This window comes from Phyllobates terribilis, unplaced genomic scaffold (assembly GCF_046119375.1).
Source record: "Phyllobates terribilis strain yellow unplaced genomic scaffold, ASM4611937v1 Scaffold_5__5_contigs__length_657084704, whole genome shotgun sequence".
In the NCBI taxonomy this organism is placed as follows: Eukaryota; Metazoa; Chordata; class Amphibia; order Anura; family Dendrobatidae; genus Phyllobates; species Phyllobates terribilis.
In genome coordinates, this window is record NW_027362765.1 from 59,417,451 (window position 1) to 59,440,498 (window position 23,048).

Here is a 23,048-nt window from a genome sequence, read left to right on the forward strand (position 1 = left end):
GAGTATTATTTGCTTTCTGTTACATTCGGTGTTAAATAACACTCCGAAAAAGCGTTCAAAAATGTTTCTGGATTGAATTTGTCATCTTTACACTTTTATAATTGGGAAAATAAGCTTGCTGATTTTGCAAGTTCTCCCACCTACAAAGAACAGAGAGGTCTGTAATTTTTATTGTAGGTACACTTCACCTGTGAGAGACAGTATCTAAAAAAAAATCTAGAAAATCACATTGTATGATTTTTACTTATTTCATGCAATAAAATGCTAATTAATTATTTGATACAATATAAAAACAGAACTTAATATTTGGCATTGAAACCTTTGAAGTGGAAGTGCTGATGATAGACGTCGAGCACGCCGAGGACGTTGGGCAGGTGCGACTATGCCTGTTGCTGGTTCACAAGAAACATGCCCATCCATGACACATAGGTTCCTGTCCCACTTTGCAGTGAGGCACGGTATGCCACTTCTGAAGCCAAAGCAGTGCGAACAGGTTGGGTAGCAGATAATACTTCCAGCATGCTCGGCAGCACCACCGGGTCTCCCACACGGTCCAGTCTCACCAGCCTACAGTGTGGATGACATAACGCTCACCCTGATCCCCCTTCCTTCCACCATGTTGAGTACCAGGAGACTAGTGATCCCACACTAGGACACTCCAAGGAGCTCTTTACAACATAATTTCTTTATTGTGGCCTCTTAACCTGCATGCTGCAAGAGAGACAGGAGGAGATGCTGTTTAGTGATGCACAAAACTTGAAGCAGCCACGGCCACAAGAAGATGACAGTGGGAAACGGGAAATTTTGTCTGAGGAAGATGATGATGAGACACAGTTGCTGATTCAGTTGAAACCAGAAGTTTACATACACTATATAAAAAGACACATCTGTATGTTTTTCTGAATATCTGACATGAAATCAGAATAAACCTTTCCCGTTTTAGGTAATTTAGGATTACCATAATTTGTAATATTTCCAAATGCCAGAATAATGAGAGAGCGAGAATGTTTTAAGGCATTTTTATTACTTACTGTAATGTCAAAAGTTTACATACACTAAGATTACTATGCCTTTAAACAATTCTGGACTGTCCTTATGAAGATGTCATATGTTTGGAAGCTTCTGATAGTTTTTTTGGCAACATCTGAGGTAATTAGAGACAAACCTGTGGATGTATTTTGATGCACACTTGAAACACACTGCTTCTTTGTGTAGCATCATGGGAAAGTCTAAAGAAATCAGCCAAAATATCAGGAAGAAAATTGTGGACTTGCACAAGTCTGGCTCATCCTTGGGTACAATTTCAAGATACCTGAAGGTGTCTCGTTCATCTGTCCAAACAATTATACGTAAGTACAAAGAAGATGGGAATGTCCAGCCATCATACCGCTCAGGAAGGAGACGGGTTCTGTGTCCCAGAGATGAACGTACTTTGGTCCGACATGTGCATATCAACCAAAGGACAAAAGCAAAAGACCTTGTGAAGATGATGGTGGAAGCTGGTAAGATTGTGTCAATATCCACAGTGAAACGAGTACTGTATTAACATGGGCTGAAAGGCCACTCTGCCAGGAAGAAGCCATTACTCCAAAAGAAACATAAATTAGCCAGATTAATGTTTGCAAATGCACACAGGAATTTAGACCTTAATTTTTGGAGACATGTCCTGTTGTCTAATGAAACTAAAATTGAACTTTTTTGGACATAATGACCATTGTTACGTTTGGAGGAAAAAGGGAGAAGCTTGGAAGCCTAAAAACATTATCCCAACTGTGAAACACAGGGGTCGCAGCATCATGTTGTGGGGTTGTTTTGCTGCAGGGAGGAATGGTGCACTTCACAAAATAGATGGCATCATGAGAAAAGAAGATTATGTGGCAATACTGAAGCAACATCTCAAGACATCAACCAAGAAGTTAAAGCTTGGGTGGAAATGAATCTTCCATATGGACAATGACCCAAAGCATACTGCCAAAATGGAAACAAAGTGGCTTACGGATAACAAATTCAGTGTTTTGGAGTGGCCATCACAAAGCTCTGATCTCAATCCTATTGAAAATTTATGGGCAAAGCTGAAAAGCCAGATGCAAGCAAGGCCGACCTACAAACCTGCATCAGTTACACCATTTTTGTTAGGAGGAATGGTTCCAAATTCCAACCAACTATTTTGAGAAGCTTTTGGAAGGATATCCCAAATGTTTGACCCAAGTCATTCAGTTTAAGGGCAATGGGACGAAATACTAATGAAATGTATGTAAACTTTTGACTTTGCAGTAAGGAATAAAAATGCCTTAAAACATTCTCTCTCATTATTCTGGCATTTGGCAAATATTAAAAATGATGATAATCCTAATTGAAGTAAAATGGGAAAGGTTTATTCTGATTTCATGTCAGATATTGATAAAAACATGCATATGGGTCTTTTTATATAGTGTATTATTATTATTATTATTTATTATTGCGCCATTTATTCCATGGCGCTTTACATGTGTAAAAGGGGTATAATACAAGAACAATTACAATAATCTTGAACACAATGTGACAGCGACTGGTACAGGAGGAGCGAGGACCCTGCCCGCGAGGGCTCACAATCTACAAGGGATGGGTGAGGATACAGTAGGTGAGGGTAGAGCTGGTCGTGCAGCGGTATGGTGGAGCGGTGGTTACTGCAGGTTGTAGGCTTGTCGGAAGAGGTGGGTCTTCAGGTTCCTTTTGAAGGTTTCCACGGTAGGCGAGAGTCTGATACGTTGGGGTAGAGAGTTCCAGAGTAGGGCGGAAGCACGAGAGAAATCTTGTATATGGTTGTGGGAGGAGGAGATAAGAGGGGAGTAGAGCAGGAGATCTTGTGAGGATCGGAGGTTGCGTGCAGGTATGTAACGGGAGACTAGGTCGGAGATATATGGAGGAGACAGGTTGTGAATGGCTTTGTATATCATGGTTAGGGTTCTGAACTGGAGTCTCTGAGCAATGGGGAGCCAGTGAAGAGATTGACAGAGAGGAGAGGCCGGGGAATAGCAGGGGGACAGGTTGATTAGTCGAGCAGCAGAGTTTAGGATAGATTGGAGGGGTGCGAGAGTGTTAGAGGGGAGGCCACAGAGCAGGAGGTTGCAGTAGTCAAGGCGGGAGATGATGAGGGCGTGCACTAGTGTTTTTGCAGATTCATGGTTTAGGAATGTGCGGATCCGGGAGATGTTTTTGAGTTGGAGTCGGCAGGAAGTGGAAAGGGCTTGGATATGTGGTTTGAAGGAGAGTTCCGAGTCCAGGGTTACCCCAAGGCAGCGAGCTTGAGGGACTGGGGAGAGTGGGCAGCCATTGACGTTGATAGATAGGTCAGTTGGGAGGGTTGAATGAGATGGCTTAAAGATGATGAATTCTGTTTTGTCCATGTTAAGTTTTAGAAATCTGGCAGAGAAGAAGACTGAAATAGCAGATAGACATTGTGGGATTTTGGTTAATAAGGAGGTGATATCGGGTCCAGAGAGGTAGATCTGTGTGTTATCAGCATAGAGGTGATAATGAAAGCCATGAGACTCTATGAGCTGTCCCAGGCCTAAGGTGTAGATGGAGAAGAGCAGGGGTCCTAGAACTGAACCTTGGGGGACACCGACAGATAGGGGGCGAGATGAAGAGGTGGTGTGTGAGTGGGAGACACTGAATGTCCGGTCTGTTAGGTATGAGGAGATCCAGGATAGGGCCAAGTCTGTGATGCTGAGAGATGAGAGAGTCTGGAGTAAGAGGGAATGGTCCACTGTGTCAAAGACAGATGACAGGTCTAGGAGGAGGAGGACAGAGTAGTGTCGCTTAGATTTGGCGGTTAGTAGGTCATTTGTGACTTTAGTCAGTGCAATTTCAGCAGAATGGTGCAGTCGGAAACCAGATTGTAGGCGGTCAAAGAGGGAGCAGGAGGAGAGGTGGGAGGACAGTTCAGAATGGACATGTTGTTCCAGTAGTTTTGAGGCATAGGGGAGAAGTGATATGGGGTGATAGCTAGACACGGAGGATGGGTCAAGGGAGGGCTTTTTGAGGATGGGTGTGATTGAGGCATGTCTGAAGCATGAGGGGAAGACACCAGTTGTTAGTGACAGGTTGAAGAGGTGGGCTAGGGCTGGGATGAAGATAGTGGTAAGGTTTGGGATGAGGAGGGACGGGATTGGGTCAAGTTTACAGGTGGTGAGGTGTGATTTGGAGAGGAAAGAGGAAAGTTGATCTTCAGAAATGGTGGAGAATGTAGTTTTGGAGGAGGAGGGTTGAGTAGGTGTGGGGAGGGGCGGTGGGGGCTTTAGGCAAAAACTTTGTCTGATGGTGTCAATCTTCTGCTTGAAGAATGAGGCAAAGTCTTCAGCTGAAATAAGAGGAGAGGGAGGAGGCACTGGGGGACGGAGGAGAGAATTGAAGGTGTTGAATAGTTGTTTAGAGTTGTGAGACAGGGAGGATATGAGAGATGCAAAGTATGTTTGATTTGCTGCAGTGAGTGTGGACTTGAAGGTAGTGAGGGACTGTTTGAAAGCCATGAAGTGCTCATGGGAGTGGGACCTTTTCCATCTACGTTCAGCAACCCTGGAGGCCCGTCACAGTTCTTTAGTTAGGCTGGTGTGCCAGGGTTGTCTGTTGATTGTGCGAGCCTTGGTATGCGTGAGGGGGGCGACCGAATCGAGAGCTGCAGCTGTTGTGGTGTTGTATAAAGTGGCAGCAGCATCTGCATCATGTAAGGAACTAATGTCTGTAAGTGGGAGGAGGCATTCAGAGAGAGAGTGTAGGTCAAGGTGTTTGAGATTTCTACGAGGGTATGCAAGTTTGTGGAGTGGGGATTGTTGCCCCGGGGAGGAGAGAGAAGAGAATGTGAGTAGGTTGTGGTCAGAAAGAGGGAGAGGTGAGTTAGAGAGGTTAGATAGGGAACAGAGGCGGGTGAAGATGAGGTCCAGCGTGTGGCCGTCTTTGTGGGTGGGTGTGGAAGACCACTGAGTAAGACCAAAGGAGGAAGTGAGGGATAGAAGCTTAGAGGCAGCTGAGAGGGAAGTGTCAATGGGGATCTTAAAGTCGCCCATGAGGATAGTGGGGATGTCAATGGAGAGGAAATGAAGTAGCCAGGTGGTGAAGTGGTCAAAGAAAGTGGTGGTTGATCCTGGGGGGCGGTAAATGACAGCTAGTTGGAGGTTGGATGGGGAGTAGATGCGCACGCAGTGCACTTCAAACGAGGGGAGAGTAATTGCGGGCGGCAGTGGGATATGGGTGAAGGAGCAGTTATCTGAGAGGAGGAAACCTATTCCTCCACCGTGCTTGCCGGTGGGGCGGGGAGTATGGGAGAGGTGGAGTCCGCCATACGAAAGTGCAGCAGGAGAGGCTGTATCAGAGGGGGTGAGCCAGGTTTCAGTGATGCCGAGGAAGGAAAGCTTGTTAGTGATGAAGAGATCGTGAATGTAGGAAAGTTTATTGCAGACAGAGCGAGCGTTCCATAGAGCTCCTGTTAGTGGAACTGGGGAAGCGGGGGCTGGGCGTATAGGTATAAAGTTAGAAGGGTTACGAGAGTTTGGGATAGATTGTGGGTAGGAGGTGGAAGTGATTGCAGGGATGTGGTGAGGAGGGCCGGGATTTGGAGAGATGTCGCCGGCAGTAAGGAGGAGTAGAGAAAGAGTTATTAGGTGGGAGCAGGAGAGGGCATGAGGTGGCTGTCTGGGTTTGGAGACAAAGGATTGTATGTTGTGGAATAGCTCTGAGGAGGAGGTGAGATGGGTGGGGAGAATGGAGGGAGAGATGAAGAGTTCCTTACTAGGTGTAGGGATTAGGGGTGGTTGAAAGAAGTGAAGGATTAAGGGGGTGGGGGTGGGAGTGAAAACAAAGACAAACATTGTTTACTGGGACTTAGTATCCATTTACCTTCAGTTCACTTCAGATTCAATTCAGGGCTAATTCAAATTCAAAGTGTATGTAAACTTCTGGTTTCAACTGTAAGTCAGGTCGTTGTTAAGTCACGAAGTCAGGAGGACCAGCGGTGGAAGACGAGGTGGTGGATGACGAATTCACTGAACCATCCTCGGAAGTTGTCATGCAGAGTGAGGCAAGCAGCACTGTGGGGGAGGGATCGGCAGCACTGAAACAGGCAGGAAGAGGAAGTGGGGTAACCAGAGGGAGAAAGTGGCCAACTGTTACGCAGAGCTCCAACACTCGTGAATTTGTCTATCAAAGAGTTAGGTGTTCCCCAGTATGGGACTTTTTTAAAGAGAGTTCTGAGACAAAAAAATGGTAATTTTTAACTTGTGCTATGCCAAGATCAGCAGGGGACTGACCACCAAGAGCCTAACCACCACCAGCATAATAAGGCACATGTCTTCTAAGCACTCGATTCGGTGGGTTGAACATCTGGGTCCACGATTGGTGCCAGCGGGTGATGCCACTGCCTCTTTCCCTGTGCTAGGTACTTCCCAATCTCCTGTCTTAGACACTGGCACGGATGCATCCCGCCTTGCACCTGTCCATGCACATTCTGACGCACCATCATCAGGAACTTCCAAATCCTTTACCCATCACAGCGTTCTCCTGTCCCTACCCCAGGCCTTGGAACAAAAGAGAAAGTTTCCAGCCACCCACAGGCCCAGTTGCTAAACGGGCACATTTCCAGGCTGTTTGCCCGGGAAATCTTGCATTTAGGCTTGTTGACATAGAGGATTTTCGCCGACTAATGACGGTAGCCGTCAATCGGTACTCGGTCCCCAGCCGCCACTTTATCTCTCAGTGTTTCGTCTTCGCCTTGTATCAGCATGTGTCAAGTAACATCACCTGTGTCCTTACCAACATGGTTACTGGGATTGTTCACTTAACGACCAACACGTGGACAAGAGCATGTGGCCCGGGATGCTACAATTTCCTGATGACACAATGGGTAAACATTGTTGAGGCTGGAGCCAAGCCCCACCCTGGCACGGTACATGTGCTACCAATGCCAAGGATTGCTGGCCCTACTTCTATCAGGCTTTCCTTCACCTCCTACATCAGTTCCTGCACCCCCTCCTGCTCATCCTCCATCTCCGATGTGTTATCTCAGAGCACGTCGTCCACATCAGCCGGAAGCCCAGCAGTGCTGCCTCATCAAAGCGGCAACAAGCTCTGCTGAAGCTAATTTGTCTAGGAGAAAAAACACACTGCAGCAGAGTCACTAAAAGGAATAACAGACCAGACAGATCTCAGTATTTTGCCACTGAACCTCCAGCCAGGCATGGTGGTGTGTCATAATGGCCATAATCTGGTGACGGCTGTGAAGCTTGAAAGCTCACACACGTACCATGCTTGGCTCGGGTGCTCAACTTGGTAGTTCAGCATTTTCTGAAAACTTACCCAGATTTGCCAGAGCTTCTACTCAAGGTACGCCACGTCAGCGCCCATTTCCAAAAGTTAGCTACAGCTGCCCCCGTTCTGGCAGTGCTGCATCAGCGCATGCAAATACCAGCTTACCGACTGGTGTGCGAAGTGCCCATGCACTGGAACTCCACACTGCACTTGCTGGCAAGGCTTTGTGAGCAGCAGAGGTCAGTTGTTAAATACCAGCTCTGTCATGCCCGTTGGTATTCTGGTCAGTTTCCGCACATAACAACTGAAGAGTGGGCATGGATGTCTGACATTTGTACAGTTCTCACAGTCCACAAAGATGGTGAGTGGCGATGATACCATAGTCAGCACAACTATCCCACTTCTTTGTCTACGTAAACAGTCGCTGCTCCCACTTAAACTTGAAGTTTTGTATGCGGACCAGGTGAAGATGAAGGAAGACATGAGACAGGGAGATACTACCCAGCCTCCTTTCATCTGCTCGGCGCAGATTGGATAACAATGAGGAGATGTAGGCTGAGAAAGAGGAGGAACAGGAGATGGTGGCTAGCGCAACAGAGGCTAGTACCCACAAAACCTTTGTCCTGTTTCTCCTTCATGGATGGGCTGAGGATGGGAATTAAGAGGGAGGAGGAGATGGAGAGTAGTATCATGGTGGCAAGGCCAGTTTTAGGCAAAGTGGGGCCCTAGGCAAAAGTTTAATGTGTGGCCCTAAATATTGACATTCTGCAACATCACACTCAAACATTTCGGTTGTATTTACATGCGCTGAGTTCAGGCCGTTTAATGAGTGTGATCTACAATATTGAAGTCGTTCGACGCTTGTTTCCCGGCCTCTTTACACCAGTCGAGGAAGAATGATGGGCACACTGCCGGGATTTATAAATGTGGATCATGCACGCACGCATGCACACACATTGTGTGTCTGTACCCGACCATCTACATATACTATTAACATATATACAAGTTAGAATAATGCAATAAAATATATAAACATACACATTTATATAGACACATGTACAAGGCACACACTTATACACATGGTACACACCTGTATATGGCACACACATCACACACTTGTACACGGCCCACACATGCTGCACAACAAATGCTCAGTAGATACACACATTACACACAGCACATGTATGCAGGACAACAAACATTTATATAAACACATACAGATCTCTCACAGACAGCACTAACTACACACGCCTCAGATACACAGAATACACACACTGCTTTATGCTGAAGGAATTGATGATCATAGAATCATAGAATGGTAGAGTTGGAAGGGACCTCCTGGGTCATCTGGTCCAACCCCCTGCTCAAAGCAGGATTCACTAAATCATCCCAGACAGATATCTGTCCAGCCTCTGTTTGAAGACGTCCATTGAAGGGGAACTCACCACCTCTCGTGGCAGCCTGTTCCACTCATTGATCACCCTAACTGTGAAAAAGTTTTTTCTAATATCTAATCTGTGTCTCCTCCCATTCAGTTTCATCCAATTGCTTCTATTCTTTCCTTGTGCAAATGAGAATAAAGATGATCCTTCTACAATGTGACAGCCCTTGAGATATTTGTAGACAGCTATTAAGTCTCCTCTCAGTCTTCTTTTTTTGCAAGCTAAACAGTCCCAAATCCTGTAACCGTTCCTCATAGGACATGGTTTGCAGACCGGTCACCATTCTGGTCTCTCTTCTGTGAACTTGCTCCAGTTTGTCGATGTCTTTTTTAAAATGTGGTGCCCAAAACTGGACATAGTATTCCAGATGAGGTCTGACCAAAGAGGAGTAAAGTGCGATAATGACTTCACGTGATCTAGACTGTATGCTTCTGTTAATACATCCCAGAATTGTATATGCCTTTTTTGCTGCTGCATCACACTGTTGACTCATGTTCAGTCTATGATCTATTAGCATACCTAAGTCTTTTTCACATGTACTGTTGCTTAGCTCTATTCCTCCCATTCTATATATGCTTTTTTCATTTGTATTGCCCATATGTAGTACTTTGCATTTTTCCCTGTTAAAAACCAGTCTGTTAGGTGCTGCCCACTGCTCCAGTTTATTTAGGTCTTTTTGAATCCTCTCTCTCTCTTCTCTAGTATTAGCTATCCCTCCTAGCTTTGTGTCATCAGCAAATGTAATCAGTTTACCCTCAATTCCTTCATGTAAATAATTGATAAAGATGTTGAAAAATACAGGACCCAGGACAGAGCCCAGTGGTACCCCACTTGAGACATTCAGCCAACTGGATGTGAAGCCATTTACGACCACTCTTTGAGTACGTTCACTAAACCAGTTATGACAGTTGCCTTGTCCATTCCATACTTGGTCATTTTTTCAATAAGGATGGTGTGAGATACTTTGTCAAATGATTTGCTGAAGTCAAGATATACTATATCTACAGCATTTCCCTGATCCACCCAGTCAGTGATTCTATCATAGAAGGAAATTAAGTTAGTTTGACATGACTTGTTAGTTACAAACCCATGCTGACTCTGGTTAATCACTTCATTCTTATCCAGGTACTTACATACATGTTGTTTAATAATTTGTTCAAAGATCTTTCCTGGTATAGAAGTCAGACTCACCGGCTTATAGTTCCCTGGGTCCACCTTCTTCCCCTTTTTGAAGATAGGAACAACATTTGCTCGTCTCCAGTCTTCTGGGACTTCTCCTGTTCTCCTAGAATTTTCAAAGATTATGGAGAGTGGTTCTAATATTTCTTCTACGATCTCCTTCAGTACTCTGGGGTGTAATTCATCTGGACCTGGAGACTTGAACTCATTTATGTTATCTAAATATTCCCTCACAATCTTTCGGTTAACAGATAACCTGGATTCTTCTATTCCTTTAATAGGACAGTGAAGATCAGTTGATGTTACATTTTCTTTCTGAGAGAAAACAGATGCAAAATAGGAATTAAAAAGTTCGGCCTTCTCCACATCCTTTCTTACCATTTCACCATTTTCATCCAAGATGTTCCTCACTATGAGCTGCAGCTTCTCCTGCTCACAGCAGCACTGTTCCAACAGACACCTCCCTGCCCTCTCCTCGGCTGAGAGCTGACAGGAGCAGGAGGAGGCTGACAGGAGCAGAAGGAGGCTGACAAGAGGAGGCTGGCAGGAGTAGGAGGAGGCGGCTGGCAGGGGGAGGCTGACAGGAGGAGGCTGGAAGGAACAAAGGGAGGCTGACAGGAGCAGGAGTAGGCTGACAGGAGCAGGAGGAGGCTGAAAGGAGCAGGAGGAGGCTGACCGGGGCAGGAGGAGGCTGGCAGGAGCAGCACAGCACATAGATGGACACAGAAGAATTTATCTGGCAGCTCAGCTCGGTAGGTGCCGGGTCTCTGGCTCCCCCTCACCCTCAGCCTCTGTGCAGGAGGACAGGAGCACGGACCCATGAGCGCTTCTATCACTCTGATGGGGGAGGTTCAGTGGCCAGTGCTCCTGTCCTTCACTGCACGCTCATCTTTCAATGCAACACCTTCACCAAAGGTCCTGAAGCTCTTCAGACTGAAAGGCCTGTAGTAACATCGTGGTCACATGATACTGATGTCACTACAGGTCCTCAACCAGTCTCTACATCGGAAGCTTCATTGATAATGCTATTATCAGTGAAGCTCCTGCTGTAGCCGCTAGGGACCCCCAAGGAGTTGGGGCCCTAGGCAGATGCCTAGTCTGCCCTGCCCTAACGCTGGCCCAGAAGCTGGGACCCAGTCGGACCTTGGGATGGAACACATCCTCCCGATGCCGAGGATTGCTGGCCCTGGGTCAATCAGTGTTGCCCCCACATTCTACAGCTCTTGCACCTCCTCCTCCTCCTCTTCAGCCTCCATCTCCGAAATGACCACATCAGTCACAAGCTGGAAGCACTGCAGCACTGCCTCAGCCAAGCTGCAACAGGGTGTGCTGCAGCTAATATGTTTAGGTGACAAACCGCACAACGCTGAAGAGTTGTGGACAGCTCTGAAAGAGCAGGCAGATCTGTGGCTTACACCGCTCACCCTACAGCCAGGCATGGTCGTGTGTGACAATGGCCTGAACCTGGTGGCGGCTCTGAGGCGAGGCGAGCTCACACCCGTACCATGACTGGCCCATGTACTTAACCTCGTGGTTCAGCAGTTTCTCAAAACCTACCTGGATCTGCTTGTCAAGTACGCCGCGTGTGTGCCCATTTTAGAAAGTCAGCTACAGCTTCCGCCGCCCTTGCTGTGCTTCAGCAGCGTTTTCAGCTTCCAGGTCACCGACTGATCTGCGATGTCCCCATGCGTTGGAACTCTACATTGCAGATGTTGGGAAAGATTTGTGAGAAGAAGAGGGCAGTTGTTGACTACCAGCATCAACATGGCCATCAGTATTCAGGTCAGACTCCACATATAGGACCTCAGGAGTGGACATGGATGTCAGACATCTGTACCATCCTCCAAAACTTTGAGGACTCCACCAAGATGGTGGGCGGCGATGACACCATAATTAGCATCACCATCTCGCTTCTCTGTCTTCTGAAATGCTCTCTGCTCACTATTAAAGAGGATGCATTGCAGGCGGAGCACGATGAGATGGAGCAAGGAACAACTGTGATTTCTACATTTCTGGGTTTTTTTTCAGTCAAGATGGGGTGCAGAGTGTACTTTAATGAGAAAAAAATGAACTTTTTAGAATTTACGAAATGAAACAAAGAGTGAAAAAGGGGTCTGAATACTTTCCGTACCCACTGTAGGTCCAAGTGTTCTTCGATCTTTTTATGTTTGTTATCTGATGTCTTTATTTATATTATAAAGGGAAGAATAATAAAGTTTGAACTTTTCAATAATATCCGATGGGGCGTGAACTAGACCCTTAGAAGGGGAATTAATGGACATGATATGGGAAGAAAATATTCAAGGACGTAGTGCCCGGGACAGCCAATTGCCAAATTTATTCCCATATTCAAAGAAACCTTTGTCTTTTGTCTCGATTACATAATGATTTACGGTCTAGAATCTGGAGGATTTGTTTTTGCATGTTTGAGATTTCAGCTTTAGTAATGTCCGAAGTGGTACTTTTGTTTGACGTCTCTAATGAGGTCAAGGAGGACAAGAGTGATTTGAGAACTATAGAATTTTCCTTTTTGATCCTGTACCCAAGAGCTATAAAAATGCCTTTTAATATGCATTTCAAAGTTTCCCCATTTTACGGTGGCGCTAATGTTATCATTTTTATGTACCTCAATAAACATGGTTATAGCTTCTTCAATTTCGCTGATACAAGACTGGTCTCTCAAGAGGTGATCATTTAGTCTCCAAGAAAAATTTCCAGGTTTTTGAGGTAAATATTCAATGATCCCATTGCTGGCACGTGATCAGACCACATAAATGAGCCCATAGCGCATGTGGGGGAAGTATCTAGGAGTCTTTGCGAGACAAATAGGTAATCTATTTGACTGTATGTGCTGTGTATGGATGAGTGATGACTAAAATCTCGCTTGTTTGGATGGAGCACCCGCAAAGGTCTATCAGATGAAGTTGTTCTAAATTTTGCCTTATCCTACGGACAGCCGATGAGGGGACAGACGACTTACCCACTGAAGAATCAACTGTGAGAATCATGGGAATATTGAAGTCTCCTCCCAGGATGATACAGGAACCCCCGGCAAATTCATCCAGATACCGCAAGACCCTTACACCAAAAGAACCTTGGTCTGAATTGGGGAAATAAACATTAGCTATGACAAGGGTCTTATTATTACAAAATACCTTAAGAAAAATAAATTTACCTTCCGAGTCTGCCTTAGAATCAACGATTTGGATCTGTAGTGTTTCTTGAAAGGTAATGGATACCCCCTTTGTTTTATGGATGGCGTTGGCGGAGTGAGACCAGATGGTATAATATTTGTTTGTGCACTTAGAAGTCGATGAGGTCTTAAAATGAGTTTTTTGAAACAGCGATAGCAATTCTTTTTCTGTGGAGATGGTATAAAATTTGACTCCGTTTTGTAGGACTATTAAATCCTCTCACATTATATGAGGTGAAACTCAAGCTAGCCATTACATTTTCTCAGCAAGGGGAGAGGGGGAGACAGAGACAAAAACATACTACACAAGATACAAGACGTGGGAATTTTGGAAGACAGGGACATTGATATATTACAATTAAACCCAAAGAATTCAGACAACCAGGAGGTAATATGGAAAGGAGTTACCTCCGCACACAGCATTAAACTAACCGTTCCAGATAGGAACATAATGAATTCAACAACTAGATCAGGGGCGGACACTGACTGCTTGGGGCCCCTGTGCAAGAAAAGTCTGGGCCCCCCACCTTTTATAGTGACAAAGCTACAGATGTATATATAGCCACACACACATATATAGCCTCCTTAATTATGTATATTGCCGTCCCTTATTACACATTGTCCACTCTTGTTATTTACAGCACCGTCCCTTACATATTGGATTATTTATAGCCCCCTGTCTTTATTACATACCGTCCTCTCTTGTTAGATATATAATGACGGCTGATGGAGCATGGGAAATCTTCTTTCCTGATATAGGAGCTGATGGGCTGGTCTTCGGGTCACCGGCTGCTCCATCAGCAGTCATTTTAGTTTATATAACAAGAGACAACTATGTAATAAAAGATTGTGCTGTGACTGACAAAAATAACAAGAATAAACTTTGTAAGGGACAGCACTGTACATAACATATAATAAGAGATGGCACCATATATATCTAGAGAAGATGTTACGTAATAAAGGACGGTGTTATACATAGTAAATAGTGTTGAGCGAGTATGTTCTATTAACCCTTTCGTCGAGTATGCTCGGGCCGAGCTCCGAGTATTTACAGCTGCTCGTAAATGTTTTAATCGCTCCCGTGTGCATGATTTGCGACTTTTGACAGTTTTATTATATGTGAGGAATGTGTAAGAAATAGATATTCCTCACATGTAATAAAGCTGTCAAACAGTTGCAAATCATGCACACGGGAGAGATTCAAACATATCACCGAGCAGCAGTAAATACTCGGAGCTCGGCCCGAGCATACTCGGAACAGAACATACTCGCTCAACACTAATAATAAAAGATGAAACTATATAACTAAGGACGGGGCTATACATAATATGGCTGCAGCGTCAGTGTGCTGCCCGCTTTTACAGACGCATTGAGCATGTCCTACGCTGATCCTCAAAATCGGATCAGTACAGGACATTCTCTGACCCTCACGGATCTCATTCTCAGATCCGTGATTTTCATGGATGTGTGAATGGATCCATAAAACTCTACGAGTCCGTGGACCATCCGATAAAAAAATCTGGCAGCACATGGACATTTCACAGAAATGTGAGAATGCAACCTAAAGGATTTTACAGCTAACATTATCACTCCAAGTCACACAGTGCAGATACAAAATAATATTTACATCCAGGCACTTACCGCTGACGTCTCATCTGATCAGAGTCGGTTTCTGCTGCTTCTTCTCCATCTGGTCGGACCTTCATGTTGACATCTCCCAGTCACAACTCATGTTGTCACGATGATCTCCAGCCTAGAAAATAACAAAGTCACATATATTGTATATATACATGCGTTTCACCCGCAAAGCGTCCCCTGACTACAGATATGTACCTCACCATTAATATACTATTAGTCACTTAGTAATCAAAATATAAAGTGATAAGCAGCACTGTGTCCCCCATTAACTATAATCTCCGCTACCCTAATTATTTACTCTCTGTGACTCTCCCCTATTAACTGTAAGGCTATGTGCACACGGAAAATATACAAGGCTTTACAGTTCAAGCAAAGTGAAACCCCCATCATTGCTCTCTCCCAGCACCCCCATCATTGCTCTCTCCCTGCACCCCTGTCATTGCTCTCTCCCAGCACCCCCGTCATTACTCTCTCCCAGCACCCCCGTCGTTACTCTCTCCCAGCACTCCCATCATTGCTCTCTCCCAGCACCCCCGTCATTGCTCTCTCCCAGCACCCCCGTCATTGCTCTCTCCCAGCACCCCTGTCATTACTCTCTCCCAGCACATTGCTCTCTCCCAGCACCTCCATCATTGCTTTCTTCCAGCACATCCATCATTGCTCTCTCCCTGCACCCCCGTCGTTGCTCTCTCCCAGCACCTCCGTCGTTGCTCTCTCTGAGCACCCCCGTCATTGCTCTCTCCCAGCACCCCCGTTGTTGCTTTCTCCCAGCACCCCCATCGTTGCTCTCTCCCAGCACCCCGTCGTTGCTCTCCCCATCCCAGTCATTGCTCACTCCAGCCCCATCATTGCTCTCCCCAGCCCCATCATTGCTCTCCCCATCCCAGTCATTGCTCTCCCCATCCCAGTCATTGCTCACTCCAGCCCCATCATTGCTCACTCCAGCCCCGTCATTGCTCACTCCAGCCCCATCACTGCTCTCCCCAGCCCCATCATTGCTCTCCCCAGCCCCATCATTGCTCTCCCCATCCCAGTCATTGCTCTCCCTATCCCAGTCATTGCTCACTCCAGCCCCGTCATTGCATTCCCCAGCCCCATCATTGTTCTCCCCAGCCCCATCATTGCTCGCCTCAGCCCCGTCATTGCTCACTTCAGCCCCGTCATTGCTCACTCCAGCCCCATCATTGCTCTCCCCAGCCCCGTCATTGCTCACTCCAGCCCCATTATTGCTCTCCCCAGCCCCATCATTGCTCTCCCCAGCCCAGTCATTGCTCACTTCAGCCCTGTCATTGCATTCCCCAGCCCCATCATTGTTTTCCCCTGCCCCATCATTGTTCTCCCCAGCCCCATCATTGCTCTCCCCAGCCCCGTCATTGCTCACTCCAGCCCCGCCATTGCACACTCCAGCCCCATCATTACTCTCCACAGCCCCGTCATTGCTCACTCCAGCCCCATCATTGCTCTCCCTGGCCCCATCATTGCTCTTCCCAGCCCCATCATTGCTCTCCCCATCTCAGTCATTGCTCTCCCCATCCCAATCATTGCTCACTCCAGCCCCGTCATTGCATTCCCCAGCCCCATCATTGTTCTCCCCAGCCCCATCATTGCTCTCCCCAGCCCCGTCATTGCTCACTCCAGCCCCGTCATTTCTCACTCCAGCCCCATCATTGCTCTCCCCAGCCCCGTCATTGCTCACTCCAGCCCCATTATTGCTCTCCTCATCCCCATCATTGCTCTCCCAAGCCCCGTCATTGCATTCCCCAGCCCCATCATTGCTCTCCCCTGCCCCATCATTGCTCTCTCCAGTGCCGTCATTACTCTCCCCAGTCCCGTCATTGCTCACTCCAGCCCAGTCATTGCTCTCCCCAGCCCCGTCATTGCTCACTCCAGCCCCATTATTGCTCTCCCCATCCCCATCATTGCTCTCCCCAGCCCCATCATTGCTCTCCCCATCCCAGTCATTGCTCACTCCAGCCCCGTCATTGCATTCCCCAGCCCCATCATTGCTCTCCCCTGCCCCATCATTGCTCTCCCCAGCCCCATCATTTCTCTCCCCAGCCCCATCATTGCTCTCCCCATCCCCACCATCATCATTGCTCTCCCCATCCCCATCATTGCTCTCCCCATCCCCACCATCCTCATCATTGCTCTCCCCAGCTCCATCATTGCTCTCCCCATCCCCATCATTGCTCTCCCCAGACCCATCATTGCTCTCCCCAGCCCAATCATTGCTCTCTCCAACCCCATCATTACTCTCTCCAGCCCCAACATTGCTCTCTGCAGCCTCATCATTGCTCTCCCCAGTCCCATCATTGCTCTCCCCAATCCCATCATTGCTCTCCCCAGCCCCATCATTGCTCTCCCCAGCCCAATCATTGCTCTCTCCAACCCCATCATTACTCTCTCCAGCCCCAACATTGCTCTCTGCAGCCTCATGATTGCTCTCCCCAGTCCCATCATTGCTCTCCCCAGTCCCATCATTGCTCTCCCCAGCCCCATCATTGCTCTCCCCAGCCCCATCATTGCTCTCTCCAGCACCATCATTGCTCTCCCCAGCCCCATCATTGCTCTCACCCACCTCTCCTCATTCTCCTGTTCCTCTCCCAGCGTTTCAGTATAAAAAGAACCAAAGCACAACTTACCTCTCAGCACGCCCCCCTGCAGCATCCTCGTCTCCGGTAACTTTCTCCCTGACACAGGCCCGCGCTGCATGATGACGTCATCTTTGGGTCTTGGTGATTGGACTAACTCCCATTCCTCACAGTGGATCAACGGAGGGAGTGCCCGAAGTGACAGCCAGTCTGGAAGGGAGACATGTGGTAAACCAAAAGTTGCTATAAAAGTAGGGAGGTCTCCTAAATTTTTGAAAACCGCAGAACGTCCATCTTTTTGCCCAGCAATTAAAATGGGAATCCCCAACAGTAAAGAATCCCCATATTTCTCAGAATCTGTGTGAGAGGGCGTAAGGCTCTGCAGAGTTGAAGGGTGCGTCGTGCTAAGTCTGGGAGTATAAGTAAGTCACAACCCATAAAATGTACTGATCCCTTAGCCCTTGCAGATTGTAAGATGGACTCTTTTACTTTCAAAAGTGAACTCTGAAAATGACATCCCTTGGCTTGGATGTTAGAGATGGTTTTGGGCCCAAGGTTCTGTGAATTCTGTCCATTTCAATGGAATGCCCCGGTGCTTTCCCAAGAAGGTCACAAAAGAGAGAGTTCACCGTTTTCTCCAAGTCCTGAGATGAAACTTCCTCAGAAAGGCCCCTAATGCGTAGATTATTCCAGTTTTCAATATCTTCCATATGAGTGATTATTTCTGATATCTGAGCGGTATGTTCACCAATAATAAGGTGGTGCTCATTCAGCCTCCTATGTAAAGACATGGAATCCTCTTCTAAATCATTCACTCTATTGCCCACCAGAGTAATGTCCTGTCTCACAGAGTCCAGTGCTCGTGACTGTGTCTCCTCCAGCCTGAGAAACATGGCCTCCAGATCCTGCCTTGTAAGTATGGCTCTTAAGTGCTCTCTCCAGTCCTACTCCCCTTCAAGGGTATGTGAGATGTCCTGCAGGGTAGGAGAATGTGTGGATTCCGCAGAAGGCGACCGGGAGACTGGAGGTACCTGCATGTGGGGTCCAGTGTTGGAGGCCGCCGTGGAAACCTTCGGCGCAATCTTCTCCTGTGCCTCCGGCAATAAGCGTGCAGCCTTGTGATGCAGGAGCCAGGAGATGTTGAAATTGGTGAGAGCCAAGCTGTGGCTGGCGGCAGAAGAGGTCTTCCTCTTACCCACTGACATGCTGGCGTGATTTCTGGGCTTCAGTAGCTCTCAAAGGTACGGTTTAGCTGTGGGTCTTTCGGGAGCTCAGCTCGCGCTCGTCCTATCCCGCCATGAGCAAGCCACACCTCCCCTATGTTGATATTTTAATTGTGTAAACCATTGGTAAACTTAATGAATTTGTCAGTCATTGAAGTGTTTCCATACAGCTTTATTGATTGGCATAATGTGTCTATAACACTTAACCTAAAGAGGCAAAAGTCTACATGTTTATTGAGCCGGTTCCCAATTGGTGGTGCCAGATATATTAAGATTTGAGTCCCTCTATATGCTTTGCTAAGAGCATACCTCCCAAGCTTTGAAGAACAGAAAGCGGGATAAATGATAAACGATGCATTTACGCTACATGTGAACATGGTCTAGATGTCTAAGCAAAGTAGCTGTGATTCCATGAAATCTCTGCCCTCTGTGGTCTGAAGACATTGCTGAACTCTGCGGTTTTGGTGCATTTTTTCTTTATAGGCTTCTTGTGAAAAAAATGTGTAAATAGGAGAACAACTGAGTATAATGGCATGATAAACTTTATTTCATAAATAATTAATTTAAAAATTAATGTATCACATCAACAGTTTAAGATTTAAATACAGACTAGGACATGCGGACAAATAGTCCCTTATTTTTGTTGTTACATGCAGACCTCTATGAAGGGATAATCTCAAATATCATAGGGAGTGCTTGTGCAGGGACAGAGGGGTAAATGCATAGTCAAATTACTTGAAGTTAATAATACTGAATACTAGTGCCCACTCTGACCAAATGCTGCATTAAATCTCACTCACCCATTATAAGAAAGCCCAACAAATAAGAGAAACCGCACAGGGACAGGACACATGCAAGGAAGAACCTCGACGCGCGTTTCACCGGTGACTCTTGACTTTTTCGAGAGGCAAAAAAAAAATGTCTGAAAAAAAAATGCTGTTGCATTTTATGTGCAAAATCAAAGATTTTCTGTAGTACTAAAAAACATTAAAAACTCGGTTTCCTATCTGCACCAAAACCACAACAAATAAGGGGGAACACACACAAAAGAAACGCAGCAAACATGCAATAATCAGGATAATGGTATCATAAGAAAAATGTTCAAAAAAGACTATTAAATATTAATTAACAACGCCCAGATGGTAACACAAATATAATGTGAAAAGGACTCACTAAGTCACTACCACTGTATATATAACCTGTGGCACAGGTAGGTATAAATCTATGTACTACTGTGCATATCACACTGGTGAACCATGTATATATCATATTAAATAATTAATTTCATAGTTAATTACTTGTGAACATGATGGAAGTCCTGACGAAACCGCAGGTGGCGGTGAAACGTGCGTCGAGGTGTTAGCAGCCTATACATCCCTTTCAACATGTCCAAAGGTAATAAACTATGAAAATACCATATAGATGCTGGGCTGTGACGTGCGGTGAACCTACGCCCACAGTCCAATCACTCAGGGAGACTGGGTCTTGCCTCGGTGATGCCGGGTCACCTTCCAATTCCAGGGGGTGACATGACATCACCGGACATCAGAGCCAGGGGTTACGTGATGGGGATGAGTGGAAAGCGCTAGCGCCGCCCATAGGCACATTTGGAAACGCAAGGTATTTGAAGAAAGCCTTATTTCCAAGGTTTAAATCGATCTGCCCAGTACACACTGTAGTGTACAACCTTTTTAATTGTGTGAGTAATCATTGTATAAGAAATGTCTTTTCAGTCTCTGCTTAATACATTTCAGAGTCCATGTCCCTCCAAGTTACAGCACCTTTCTTCTGATTTTTAATGATTTTATTTACTAGAGCTTAATATAAGTATTTTATATGAAAGTAATTTAAATATCACTTCTTATTTACTGGGGCATACAATATTCCTGAAAATATTGGTATTATTCTAGATGTTTTGAAGTGTGACCCAAGACATGGGTATCTAGTAATCAGGGCTGTGGAGTCGGTAAGCCAAACCTCCTCAATTCCCATGATATCGACTCCAACTCCGACTCCACGACTCCTACTCCCTCATACTTGGCTCATGTTTAAGTGATAAATTTACTGTAGCACAGATTAATCTCAGCTAAAAGTCTAGACCAGGGGTCCTCAAACTTTTTAAACAGGGGGCCAGTTCACGGTCCCTCAGACCATTGGAGGGCCGGAATATAGTTTTTTAAAAAAACTATGAACAAATTACTATGCACACTGCACATATCTTATTTTGTAGTAAAAAAAACAATACAGGAACAAATACAATATTTAAAATGAAGAAAAAGTAAAGTTAAATCAACCGGTATTTCAATAGGTAGGTAACTGTACCCAATAGGCAACATAGGTCCTCAATAGGCAGGTAAATGTCCTCAATAGGCAGGTAAATATCCCCAATAGGCAGGTAAATGTCCCCAATAGGCAGGTAAATATCCCCAATAGGCAGCATAGGTCCCCAATAGGCAGGTAAATGTACCCAATAGGCAGGTAAATGTTCCCAATAGGCAACATAGGTCCCCAATAGGCAGGTAAATGTCCCAAATAGGTAGGTAAATGTCCCAAATAGGCAGCATAGGTCCCCAATAGGCAGGTAAATATCCCCAATAGGCAAGTAAATGTCCCCAATAGGCAGGTAAATGTCCCCAATAGGCAGGTAAATGTCCCCAATAGGCAGCATAGGTCCTCAATAGGTCCCCCTTATAATGCCCTATGCAGGCTGTTCTCCCCTTATTATGCCCCATGCAGGATTTCTCTTTCTCCCACCATATAATGCCCCGTGCAAGATATCACTCCCCTGTCTTTATAATGCCCTATTCAGGATGTCACCCCCCCATATAATGCCCCATTCAGGATGTCACCCCCCCCCCCATATAATGACACATGCAGGATATCACTCCCCTGTCTTTATAATGCCCCATTCAGGATGTCACCCCCCCATATAATGCCCCATTCAGGATGTCACCCCCCCCCATATAATGACACATGCAGGATATCACTCCCCTGTCTTTATAATGCCCCATGCAGCATGTCACCCCCCCCCATATAATGCCCCATGCTGGATGTCACCCCCCATATAATGCCCCATGCAGCATGTCACCCCCCCATATAATGCCCCATTCAGGATGTCACCCCCCCATATAATGCCCCATGCTGGATGTCACCTCCCATATAATGCCCCATGCAGCATGTCACCCCCCCATATAATGCCCCATTCAGGATGTCACCCTCCCCCCCATATAATGACCCATTCAGGATGTCACCCCCCCCATATATAATGCCCCATTCAGGATGTCACACCCCCCATATAATGCCACATGCGGGATGTCACCCCTAATATTATGTCCCATGCCTCCATACATTAAAAAAAAAAATCCAATACTCACCTCCCTCCTTGCCTGCTGCCGCTGCTCGGGTCTGGACTCCAGCGTCTCCGGCGTTGTCCCTCTCTGCGCTGCCTGTGACGGCTCAGGGGAGGGCGCCGTGGAAAGACGTCACCGCACCCTCTGACCTGAGACATCACAGGGAGCGCAGAGCAGGAAGACAGCGGATCTGCAGAGGCACGGGGAGAGGTAAGTATCGGGCTGCCGGGGCTCTGAGAAAGCGGGGGGAAGGGCGGGCGCTGACACCGCTCTCCTCTGCCCACAGCCCAGCGGGCCGGATAAAAGTCCTCCGCGGGCCGCATGAGGCCCGCGGGCCGTAGTTTGAGGACCCCTGGTCTAGACCCTTAGATCAGGAATAGGACAGACATTTATAGGACATTTCATAACTTTCCCAAATTCTTATGAAAAAAATATTCCCTAGAACTACTGTACCCAATATATCATATATTTTAGGAGTTGGAGTCGGTCCATTTTATACCGACTCCACCAAAATGGACACCGACTCCATAGCCATGCTAGTAATATAAGGGCATTCTTTGTTTATAAATATCTGACCATTGTATATGGATATCCATTGTGTACATAGTGTTTTGTCTTCTTACCGTCAGCTGACTACTCGGCAGGGATATTATCTTCACCAGCACAACTCCCCTGATGAATCTAAATAGAGGAAACGCATTAGGAGATAATCTGGCATGAGATCCTTCTGGCCAGGGTGCACTGTGGAAATTGGACAAATACCTCCCTAATCGTTTGAAGGATAATTATTGAGCCTCCTTTTATGGATTTGCCAAAAAAAAGAGCATGGACCGCACCTCCAAAAACATACGTTGATCTAATGCCTCTCTGCAAAAATATATAAAACTGAACATGAGGTTCTTAGTTCAACATTCTGATCAGACTGTATGAAGCCCACTACCACGTCACGGCAAACCTCGTAGTGGGTCCTAATATTTCCTGCCTGAACGGGAGCGGAGCCGTGCGCCAACCACCGCCACAGCGAAAATGCACCAGCAGGGCGGGCGGCCTCGTGCCTCACAGCACCCATGCTGCAAGACCGAGTCCCCATGACTCCAGGCCCCTGATCATGTGACCACTGACTCCTCCCCTCCTGTGACCTCATCACAGGT

The 23,048-nt window shown here is 46.4% G+C and overlaps 1 long non-coding RNA gene and 1 pseudogene across 1 annotated transcript; one reads left to right on the top strand and one right to left on the bottom strand.

The window, feature by feature from the left end:
• The window catches only part of LOC141271448 (uncharacterized), a 305,103-nt pseudogene that overhangs the window by 178,855 nt on the left and 103,200 nt on the right, over window positions 1-23,048 (top strand).
• On the bottom strand, window positions 595-23,010 carry LOC141272045 (uncharacterized). The gene is made up of 10 exons (XR_012321957.1): window positions 22,853-23,010; window positions 22,521-22,764; window positions 19,348-19,469; window positions 17,376-17,534; window positions 14,737-14,848; window positions 13,078-13,263; window positions 12,883-13,002; window positions 11,460-11,600; window positions 9,915-10,217; window positions 595-711 (listed from the first exon to the last, which is right to left on the bottom strand). It is a non-coding gene; the product is annotated as an uncharacterized lncRNA (long non-coding RNA).